Here is a 12062-nt window from a genome sequence, read left to right as displayed (position 1 = left end):
CCTTTCATTTTGCGGGTTATAGTTTCATGATGTTTGTGAAGATGCACGAGACGATCCGGGCACCCTATAACAGGTACCGTATGTATACTGTTCCTTTCTTCTTTTACGGGTCTTCCTTTTGCCTTTTCGGTTTCTTGAAGGCATCCAGTCGAGAACTTGAGAACGGATGAGCACAGCAATCTGACATTTATCTTTTGTGCATGTGTAGAGTTTGGATGAGCTAAGTACAGAATTTGGATGAGCACAGCAATTTGACATTTAATTAGTTTTTGTGCACGAGATTTCACTTAGCTTTTGAAATGAGAAAGGTGTAACAGCACCCGGGTGCCTAGGCATCATCTATGAACAGTAAAATAAATAAATAAAAAGTTCAAAAATATCTGAAACTTTGCAACATTTTAGATGGTCAAACTTTGTAGAATCTTACAAGTTTTCATGCCAAAATATCTTGTAGAGAAAAGTGTACACACAAATTTCAGATTTCGGTGATAAAATAGCTCAAAATTTGAAGTACTAAAAAGTTTTTCCTGTGTAGAGCTCTTCAAATGTTTTTTTGGCACGAAAACTTTCAAGCACCTAGAAAGTTTGATCATCTTTGATCTTGCAAAGTTTTAAATTTTTTATTTTATTTCTATTTGTTTTAATGTTACTGTTTATAGAGGGTGTCTAGGCACCCGGGTGTTGAAAATCCACTCTCGAAATGAGAAAGAAAAGATAAGTGAGGGTATTGCTTCTGTGCATGTATAGAGTTTGGATGAGCACAGCAATTTGACATTATTTCCTCTTTTTTTTGCTGGTAAGCAATTTGACATTTCCAGCCAGCAGATACAAATTGGTGACATGTAGCTTTCACAAAACACTTTATCCTAATTAATATTCTGTAATCTAGCATTTTATTTGATAGGCAAACATAAAACAGGAGTTTTTATAATATAGAGGATTGCAACTTGCACCCCGAAACAATAAAATAATAAAAAACTTACATTCAAACTGACGGCATAGACGTACACACACAAAGAATAATGGCTTCAATGTTTAACTAGCATTATCCAATCACTTCTGCAAGCTAGCCACTCAAAAACAAATTGGCAGTGACACACTTTTTTCTCTTGCAACAAAGAAGTTAAACCTTCGGCGGCCTCCGCATTACTATGACACATACAACTATTTTATGAATTACTGATCAGAGTATATAATAAAGTCAACTGTGACTGAACAAGTACAACATAAATGAAACAACTACCTACTAGAGTATTCTCGAAATAGCGCCTTACTCCCTCCGTCCGGTAATAAGTGTATTTTTTTCTTTTCTATCAGTCAAACTAGTTAAACTTTGACTAATTTTATTTAAAAAATGCTAGCATTTATGACACTAAATTAGTATCAATAGATTTATCTTTATATGAAGTTTTCAAATATATCATTTTACTGCCATATATGTTGCTATTTTTTTTATAAAGTTAGTCAAATTTTAAATTTTTTAACTAAGTATAAATCTATATGTACACTTATTTGTGGACTATAAGTATACGGAGGGAGTAAGAAGGAATAAGCGCCACACGCTGCGGCCGCCATATTCGAACGAAAACGTTCGAGACAAGGATTTAATCCTAATTGGCGAGAACAACCACCAAAGGCCATCATATCAGTAAGGAGACAACAACTTAAACGATGTAATGATGCAACTACTGAGTCCAACCAATCAAGGGCCTATAAAAGAGATAAGATACCACTGTAAGCTTTATAACTAAGCAACTATTATGCAAGAAATTATTTATATGCTAGCAAGGTAAATACAACAGATAAAATTACGTGCAACTGGTTAGTTAAATTCATAACTAGAAAGAGAACCAAGTCAACTTGTTAGTTAAATTCATGAAGAAAACATTCCTAATGCTCTGGTTGAAACAAATGGTGTTCCAAAAGACTAATTTTGAAAACAATTTGTAATGTTGTTTTTGTTATTTTAACCTAGACCTCCATCAATGTGATTTCAAATCACAGAAAAAATTGCACTGAGGGAGGAAACTAAGCAATGTTTGTTGTCAAAACAAAATTCGAAATCTTTTTATTTTTTTATCTGTTTCGATTTTACTACTTATACAGGATTTGAGCTGGGGATTTTTTTTTGGAAGATACTCTAAAGACATATCATATTTTCATATAAGACAGAAAAAAGATTTACAACAGTCTTGAACTCGGGATTTTTTTTTTGCATCGTCTTGAACTCCGGATTAGAAGATTAGGGCTTTCACTGTGTAGGCTAAAATTGATGCCAAATCAACTTTTGATGCATTTAGCATCGGTGCCCTACATTATCCATCCGATGCCATAAAAAGAATTCAAGAAAATGGATCACCTACTTGCTCCGGTGCCCACTTCTTTCATGTAATAAGGTATTACTCCCCCCGTTTGAAGACCTTTTAAGGATTTTACTACGAGACTACACACGAAGCAAAATGAGTGAATCTATACTATAAAATATGTCTATGTACATGCGTATGTAGTTTGTAGTATAATTTTTAAAAGGCCTTATATTTAGGAACGGATGGAGTACTATTTTACTACTAGCCTCCTCTGATGTGTAGAAGAAAGTTGGCTGGGTCAAGTACTTTCATGCATGTGTGGGTCCTACTTTGTTTCATCTTGCAAACACACATTGCTCAAGCGAAGCTAAAAATTCTTGTGCGGACACCGTTGATGTGATGGTGATATTTTAAGATATCAAGTCCCGATTACATTTTTTTTAAAAGAGGATGACCCGGTCCTGCATCTGAGATATGCATGTGATTATTTTATTGATTATTTTCGAAGACCTTATAAAACAATACAATAATATGTCTAAATCCGTCATCTTGACGACATTTGCCGCTACTTTTATCCATATGATGAAGGGGTGCAAGCTGAGCCAAATACCCAGGCCTTTTACCTAAACCTAACATCTAAAGCCGAAGGCCCCGACCGAGTCACATACCGGATCAGAGGCACAAACCAGTCTATCGCACTCACATGTGTCGTCGTCACCATCTTTCACCGATTCATCTTCAGAGTAGATTGAGGTGCCAGCCTTGACAGGTGCCTCCGCCATCGGCGCCACCATGACGCCAAACGACGACCTTCACCTACACGAGTCCATCTCCAAACAACGGACATAGATCCATGATAGGATAGGGCCCACCACCACAAACGCCACCCAGCCACAAGTCCCGATTACATAGTGAAAGGCCTTAGAAAGCACTTTGGCCCCTTCATGTTTCCAGCCATTGCATGACCAAAGAACAGTGCACCCATTGGCTGCATGTTGCAAGGATAATTGCATGCAGGCGGTAATGCTCTTCTATAAGATATGTAGAGTACTGTGTAAGTGAAAGCTAATACTTCCTTCGTCCCAAAAAATTTATGTTAGATTTTTTAAAAATAAGTATATTTAAATACTAAAATATAACTAAATACATTCATATCTATAAATTTAAAATAAGAATTTTGAAATGGAGGGAGTACCACTGATTATGTATACGTACAAATACAATGAATGTAGGTTCCTTGATTTGAATGGGCAGACGCTGGCATGGATGATGGCCATCGACACGTGCTTCCTCCTTGACTTCCTCGAGAGCTACCACGTCGACGTGGCCATTGACATGGTGTCCTCCGCGACCAACTGGATCAACGCCATGGTGCGCGACCCCATGATGCTGGAGAATCAGATCCCGCTCTTCCTCTTCGCCGGCGCGCTCCAGCTCCGCCACGCCTCCGAGGAGGCCGCCGCCAACGCCATGCACGCCGTCTTGGACCGCTTCATCAGGGATGTGTGCCCCATCAAGACCACCGCGCTGGCCATCGCCGGCGACATCGCCAAGCACGCGCACCTGCTGGAGCTCCTCTACCACTTTCTCGTGCCCGCCTCGGCCGTCTTCGTCGCCGACGGGGCGGAGCTCCCGCCGTTGGTCCCAGAGGAGGTCCTCTCCCTCGACGCGCTCGAGCAGCAGATCCCGGACTACGACAAGGTAAAGCAGGCGTGCATGCAGGTCTCCAGCTTCGACGTGGCGCCTGTGTGGTTCATCAAGAAGAACCTCATCTCCAAGCCGATGAGCGCGGCTTCGAACTGTTGGCTTTTGAACGTGCGTATGCAGCCGTACAGGCGTGCCTACACGATTCTTGCTTCGGCCGGCTACTTGACGGAACTTGCGTAACTAGCGACACGAATAAAACTGATCGATGGATTTGATGGCTAAAGGCCCGTGTCGTGCCTTTGCTTTGTATTGCTTTTCGTTTTTCTGGTGTTACAATCAACACCCCTAGGGTGTCTTTTATACACGTCCACAAGGGACTATGAAAATAGACTAGGACTAGGAATCCTAATACTACTAGGACTCGGTTTGGCTTTCTTTCCTAATCCTAAAGAAACAACATGATTAACTTCTACATTCACCTCCTTAATCTTGTTGCTTGACTTCACTTCTTGCACTCCGAATTTCCTCCTCATCTCGATGAACTTCTGTCGACCGAGGGACTTGGTGAAAATATTCGGCAAGTTGGTCTTTCGTGTTCACATGTTGAACCTCGATCAACCCTTCTTTAATGCACTCCCGGATATGGTGGAACCGGGTATCTATGTGCTTGCTCCTTTCGTGATGAACCGGATTTTTGCACAACGAGATTGCAGCTTGGTTATCGATCTTCAGTGACACCTTCTGCACCTCCCGCTTTGCAAGAATAGCTAGGAGTCTTCTCAGCCACACTGCTTGACAAGCCGCCGTGCTTGCCGCTATGTATTCTGCCTCGCATGAAGACAGTGCCACCGCCTTTTGCTTCTGAGAATTCCAGCTAATCGGATTCGGGCCAAGGTAGAAAACCATGCCCGTTGTGCTCTTTCGGTCATCAACATCACCTGCCATGTCACTATCTGAATATCCACGAAGGATCAATCCTTCCTTTCCCTTTCTGTACGTGCAACCAATATTAATGGTGTCTTTCACATAGCGCAAGATTTGATTGACCGCGCTCATGTGCTCGGTTGTCGGATTCTCCATGAAACGACTCACGATCCCGACTGAATAAGCCAAGTCAGGTCGGGTATGCACCAAATATCTTAGGCTGCCCACAACGCTCCGATACATTATGGTGTCCACCGGCGGATTTGAGCTACGGTTGCTCAACTTGTGATGTTGGTCCATTGGAACTTGTGTCTCGTAGCAATCGGACATGCCACACTTTTCCAATAACTTGACCGCATAAGCCGATTGACATAGGGAAATCTCTCCGGAGCTTTGCTTCACTTCGATGCCCAAGTAATAGCTGAGTAATCCCAGATCACTCATGCTAAACTTGTTCTTCATTTGCATCTTGAAACGTTCAATTTCTTGTACGCTATCTCCGGTGATAATCAGATCGTCGACATAAACTCCAACTAGCAGGTTTGAGCCTTTGGAGTTCTTTGTATAGACTGCGTGCTCGAGGGGACATCTCTTGAACCCGAGCGAGACCAGGCTTTGGTCTAACTTTGAGTTCCAAGCTCTTGGCGCTTGCTTCAACCCGTAAAGTGCCTTCTTGAGCTTGTAAACTTTCCCTTCTTCGCCTTTCTTCTCGTAGCCGAGGGGTTGTTTCACGTACACTTCTTCTGTGAGATCGCCGTTGAGGAAAGCGGATTTAACATCCATATGATGAACCTTCCAATCCTCTTGTGCCGCCAAAGCTAGGAGCACTCTCACCGTCTCGATTCGAGCAACCGGTGCAAACACCTCATCATAGTCAACTCCTTGACGTTGTACATAGCCCTTTGCAATAAGCCTTGCCTTGTACTTCACAATGGCACCCTCCGTGTCCTTCTTTAACTTGTAAACCCACTTCAAACCTATCGCCTTTTGGTTTGGAGGTCGGGTTACCAAAGTCCACGTGCCATTGCTCTCAATCGCCTTCATCTCCTCATCCATGGCGTGCGTCCAACTATGGCTTTTGCTCGCCTCTACGAAGTTCGCCGTCTCCTCAACTCCGAACAGACATAGTCCGGAGTACTCGAGCGTAACTGGCTTTGTGTACTTGTAGACTTTCTTGAGCATCTTGTAGCGACGAGGCCCTGAGGAGTCCATTGTGGCTTGCGAAGGAGGTGACACAAATTGTGTCGATGTTGATGCACTTGAGGAAGATGGCTGAGTCTCGGGCATGTCATCGACATCCGCGTCGTCGGCGTAGTCATCGTGATCATGACCATCATCTTGATTGTCATCGTCACTATGCGCCTCGTTGTCGATGTTGTCATCGAGATCTCCACCCGTGTCGTGCGCTTTGTTGTCGCTATCTCCTTGCGACCTATGCACGTCGTCGTCGGTGTCGGCACCATGATGATCACTACCATTGTGGCCACCTTGGTTCGGCGTCTTGCCAACCACCTGGACATCTTCTCCTGCATCATCGTCAGTTGGAAATTCAACTGCAAATATGTTACTGTTTGGAGCATCGTCGGCTGCGCACTCCAATTCCACGCTTTGTTTTCTTCAAACACGATGTCGCGTGAAATCCGTAGACGCTTGGTTTGTGGATCATAGAAGCGGTATGCCTTGGTGCCGGAACTTCTCTCGTATCCGATGAACACCATCTTGGTGCTACGATCGGCAAGCTTTGAGAGGTGCGGCTCCGCCGTCTTCACATGTGCCACGCACCCGAATGTCCTTAGATGAGACACATTCGGCTTACGTCCGTAAATTGCTTCATACGGAGTCTTGCCGATCACCGCCTTCGTTGGAGCCCGGTTGAGAAGATAGACCACCGTCGAGACAGCTTCTCCCCAAAAAATCCCCGGCGGGTTCTTGCTCTTGAGTAAACTCCTTGCCATGTCAACGACGGTTCGATTGTGCCTTTCAACGACCCCATTCTACTGCGGCGTGTATGGTGCCGTGAGGAACCTCTTTATGCCAATCTTCTCGCAGTAGTCGTTGAACTCATTCGACGTAAACTCTCCGCCGCGATCTGTCCGTAGAGCGCAAACCTTCAGCCTGTGTTCCATCTCTGTTGCAGCCTTCAACTTCTTGAATGCTTCAAACGCCTCATCTTTAGATCGTAGGAGAACGACCCACATATATCTTGAGTAGTCATCTACCACGAGGAAGAAATACTTATTTCCCGCGTGAGTTGCTGGGGTGATAGGGCCACATAGATCACCATGGAGCAGCTCGAGTGCATCACTTGCACGATAGGTAGACTGAGCAGGGAACGTCCTGCGGTGCTGTTTTCCAACCAAGCACCGGTCACATACTCGATCAACATGGTCGATAACTGGCATCCCGGATACCATCTCCATCTTTGACATCTTCTTCAAGGCGTAGAAGTTAACGTGTCCAAATCTAGCATGCCATAACCACGAATCATCATCAATCTTGGCAAGCCAACACTCCAGTTGAGATTGATCAAGGTTGAGGATATAGAGCCTATTCCGTGTGCGATTAACACGAGCTAGCACGTTTCGGAGGTTGTCGAAGATCGTCATCACTCTGCTCTCTATATTCACCTTGCATCCATTCTCGTCAAGCTTCCCAATAGAGATGATGTTGTTGCGCAGCCGTGGGATGTAGTACACTCCGGTGAGTATGTGATGTTCGCCTGTGAGACCCTCAAAGAGGACAGATCCTTGCCCGCAAATCTCCACAGTTGAACCATCACCGAACTTGACCGAGCCTTCAACATCGTATTCCAGCTCGAGGAATTTCTCCTTGCACCCCGTCATGTGGTTACTGGCATCTGTGTCGAGATACCACGACACGTTCTGATCACCGGATAACTTTGGTGTCACTTTTTCCTCATGAAGTAGCACCTTCCGGCTTGGTTTCACAACCACCGTTTCAGCGAGATCACAAACTTCGGCCATCAGAAGACCTGGACCTTCGTCTTCCTGCTTTGCCAAATTTGCCTTGATCTCCCGCTTGTTAGGCTTTGGACAATCCTTCGCAAAGTGACCCATCTTATTGCAGTTATAGCACTTGACCTCGGACAAGTCCAAGTTCCATGGTTTCTGCTCTTTAGATTAGCCCGCCTTACCACGACCTTGTGGTTTGCCTTTTCCTTTGCCTTTTCCGGTTTGTCCATCGCCCTTCGTGTTGCTTGAGCCTTCGCCACCGTCACGTCTTCCTTTGCTACTTGGGGCCTCCCAATCTGCGCGCGAGTACATGAGTTGGTCACTACCTCCTCCTTTGCCTTTCAGACAGCCACGAGCATTCTCTTCCCATGTCCGCAATCGTCCGATCGCCTCCGTTATGGTCATGTCGTCGATGTCGTAAAGCTGCTCGAGCGTGCCGATGATGTACGTGAATTTATCAGTGACAGAACTGAAAAACTTCTCCACGATCTCGGTCTCATCGAGCTTTGCACCAAGCGCGCGGATCTCTCCCACCAAAGTAGTAAGACGCATGGCGTAGTCATTCACCGATTCAGTTTCCTCCATCTGCAACTTGTGAAATTGGCGCTTCGGCACTTGTGCCCGAGCCTTGGTGATGCGATCTTCTCCAATCCTCATCTCCTTGAGTGCGTTCCACGCCTCTCTTGCCGTCTTGAACTCCGCCACTGTCACCAGCATGGAATCCGGCACAGACTGGGCAATGGCGGCCATGGCACCTTCGTCGCGCTCCTCGTCGACGTCGTCGTCCGTGATGGCCTCCCACACTCGAAGAGATCGGAGAATAATCTTCATCTTCACCGCCCACACGCCGTAGTTGGCGTCGGTGAGCATCGGGTACTGGATGGGGATGTTGCGATGCGCCTGGACGTTGGCGCCGCCCGTTCCTCCACCACTGGTTGCTGACTTGACGTCCTTCTTCACCTTGTCGCCGTTCTTGTTCGCCTTGGCACCGCCGCTGCCGGACTCGACTGACTCAGCGTCGCTGTCCGTCATCGTAGATCGTAGATCGTCGAGGCTCTAGATACCAATTGTTGGCTTTTGAACGTGCGTATGCAGCCGTACAGGCGTGCCTACGCGATTCTTGCTTCGGCCGGCTACTTGACGGAACTTGCGTAACTAGCGACACGAATAAAACTGATCGATGGATTTGATGGCTAAAGGCCCGTGTCGTGCCTTTGCTTTGTATTGCTTTTCGTTTTTCTGGTGTTACAATCAACACCCCTAGGGTGTCTTTTATATACGTCCACAAGGGACTATGGAAATAGACTAGGACTAGGAATCCTAATATTATTAAAACTCGGTTTAGCTTTCTTTCGTAATCCTGAAAAAACAACATGATTAACTTGTACACGAACCTCCCGGGGATGATCATGCGCAAGGTGCCGCTGCTGTCGGCAATGGCGCCGCTATTCGGGAAGTTTCATGGCCTCGACGGACGTCGAGGCGCGGCTCAAGGGCGTGAACCTGGCCACCATCATCAACTCGCCGCTGGCGCAGGAGATCATGATCCCGTCGGTGGCGCAGCTGGCCGCGTGCGGTGTGCGGTTCGTGCCGGCCCCAGAGGGCATGGCGGGGATCGGCTTCGACGCGGCCACGGCGACGCTGACCCTGCCGGTCCTCCACCTCGACAGCAACACGGAGGTGATCCTCCGGAACCTGGTGGCATACGAGACCGCCGCCGTGCGCGGGCCGCTCGTGCTGGCGCGGTACACGGAGCTGATGAACGGCATCATCGACACCCCAAAGGACGTGAAGATCTTGAGAGAGTGTAAGATCATCTTCAACGCCATGAAGAGCGACAAGGAGGCGGCGGACATGTGGAACGGGATGTGCCGGGCAGTGCGGCCGACCAAGGTGCCGCTGCTTGACGGCGTGATCAGGGAGGTCAACGCCCACCGGAACCGGAGGGTGGCCGTGAAAGCGAGAAGGTTTCTCAAGCGCTACGTGTTCAGGTCGTGGAGGCTGCTCACGCTGCTTGCCGCCGTCGTGCTGCTGCTCATGACGGCGCTGCAGACCTTCTGCACCGTTTACGACTGCAAGCGCTGGTTCGGCGGCATATTGGAACTGCCGCAGATAACGCCCGGAGGAGGGCAGTAGCATGTGTGATGGAATGCATTGCAGTAGGTTGCACGTGTCGACATAAGCATACGTTCGCCGTTGATTACATTGGAGATTCACATGCATGCATGCATATTTAATTAATACTCCTTCCGTTTCTAAATATAGAGATTTTACTAGTAAATCACATACGGATGTATATAGACATATTTTAGAGTGTACATTCAATCATTTTGCTTCCTATGTAGACACATAGTAAAATCGCTTAAAAGACATATATTTTAGAACGGAGGGAGTATTGCTCAATCCGAGCTATTGCATGAATGTGGTCATATCAAGCAGTCATTCATAATAAACTTAATTTACAATAGTTGCATAATGTTTTAGTTCTTTCTTTTAAAAGATGCGATTCCCTTTACATATATTTTTAAATAAAAAACTAAAACAAATGACATTTACTAGTTAATTAGGAATACTAGTATGACGCATGTGTAGTGAAAATATTGGGTATGCACGCGCGGTAAAAAAGCTCCATGCATGAGAACTTCTCATTAGTGATTGTGTGAGTTACTGTGTAGTATATTTTTAAATAATTAGGCGTTGCGGGGTTATTGTATGAGCGCTTGTAAAGAAAATTCGAGTCAATCACGATTCACCTTGGTCCTAAAGACATGCGCATCATCTAAACTGTAACGGAGGGAGAACCATGTTTCGTAGTGCTTTTTTTATAATTTCATAATCTTTCTTTTTGCGGGTTATAGTTTCTTGACGTTTCACCATGTTTGAAGACTTGAATTTATGGGTCAATAGCTCATGTACGACATCTTTAAGGTGAATTAGAAGGAGTGAGACGTCTTTCATCCGAATTGCCTTGGTGCGACACTTTTGAGCGAGGAAATAGCCCAGACACGACATGACCCTTAATCTGAACCGATACCCTCATTAGCTGTTAGGGGCTGGACCCACAACTTATCCACATAAGCGCATGCCCTACTTGGCGGTGCATCCAGTTACGGGCCCCACTTGTCAGTGCATCAGGTGAAACATGTCCCCGTGCCTGTCCGAATAGGTACCCCTGTCTGAACCTGTGTTGCACCCTCCTCTTCGTTCCCGGCAATGAGCCGGCGACGGCGGCGGAGCTTTTGTTCTGGGTGACAGCAGCGGCGAAGCTTTTGTTCTCGGCGACGGCGGCGGTTGTGCTGAGTGAATCCGGAACCCTGTCTTGTTCTCCTCCATGTCGAGATAGATCTCACTGCATCGCCTCTGTTTCCCTCTGTTTTTGGTCGCTTTGATCCAGATTTGGGGGGGGGGGCTCACCGCGATGGAGATGCTAGAGACAACAACATCCTTTCCAACCTATGCGATTTGTGCCTCGTTTGCTTTCGCTAGCTCACCTGACACAGCCCCGCCATTGACAAACAGGGGTGGTGGTGCTCGAACATTCGAATTCACTGTGGAATTTCTTCCTTCTAAGGCGAATCTAGGTGATGGTAGCATGCGGGACATAGAGGGAGATACAATTATGACATGGGAGATTGCTTTTGCAGAGATTGATCCAAGAGACCTACAGAGCATGGAAGAGAAGGCCGTGAAGAATGTGGTGGAAAAAAAATTAGGGAGAGCATTTTCTGGGGTCTAGAGCAAGAGGTAGCATTGTTACGGTTTGATAATTGAAAAGGAGAGTATGTGAGAATTGAGGATGGTGAAGAGATGGTTGACGAAATCGATCGACAAGATGGCTGGACAACCAAACAGACTATGTTTCATGGAGAGCTTGTTGATCTGAAATCAGATTCTAAGGTTGAAGAAAATGGGCAAGCAACTAAATCAGCTGATCGATTTGAAGCAGCAAGCAAGTATGATGGCTGGAGCATTTTATTGTTGTGTCATTGCTATGGGTTTCTTGGGTGGCCCGGGTTTCTTCTACTTGATGTTCATCAATCGCTAGAACTTGTTAGAGTTTCAGTTAGTGTGTCAAGCTAGTAGTTTTAGTTAGTCATGCATCATTTGTTAGCTCAATTTGAAATTGTGTGAAGCCAAACTTGCCTGAATTCTTGTAATGATATTCTCAGTTACAGGTCTAGTTAGTCCATTGATTATTTGCTTCCCTTGATGA

At 46.0% G+C, this 12062-nt stretch overlaps 1 pseudogene; it reads left to right on the top strand.

Moving 5' to 3' along the window:
• The first annotated feature begins 26 nt into the window (after positions 1–26).
• LOC123405228 lies at positions 27–9985 on the top strand (annotated as a pseudogene).
• The last annotated feature ends 2077 nt before the right edge of the window (positions 9986–12062 follow it).

Source organism: Hordeum vulgare, chromosome 6H (genome assembly GCF_904849725.1).
Source record: "Hordeum vulgare subsp. vulgare chromosome 6H, MorexV3_pseudomolecules_assembly, whole genome shotgun sequence".
NCBI lineage: Eukaryota > Viridiplantae > Streptophyta > Magnoliopsida > Poales > Poaceae > Hordeum > Hordeum vulgare.
Note: the sequence above shows the minus strand (reverse complement) of the source record. Positions and strands in the feature narration are given on the sequence as shown.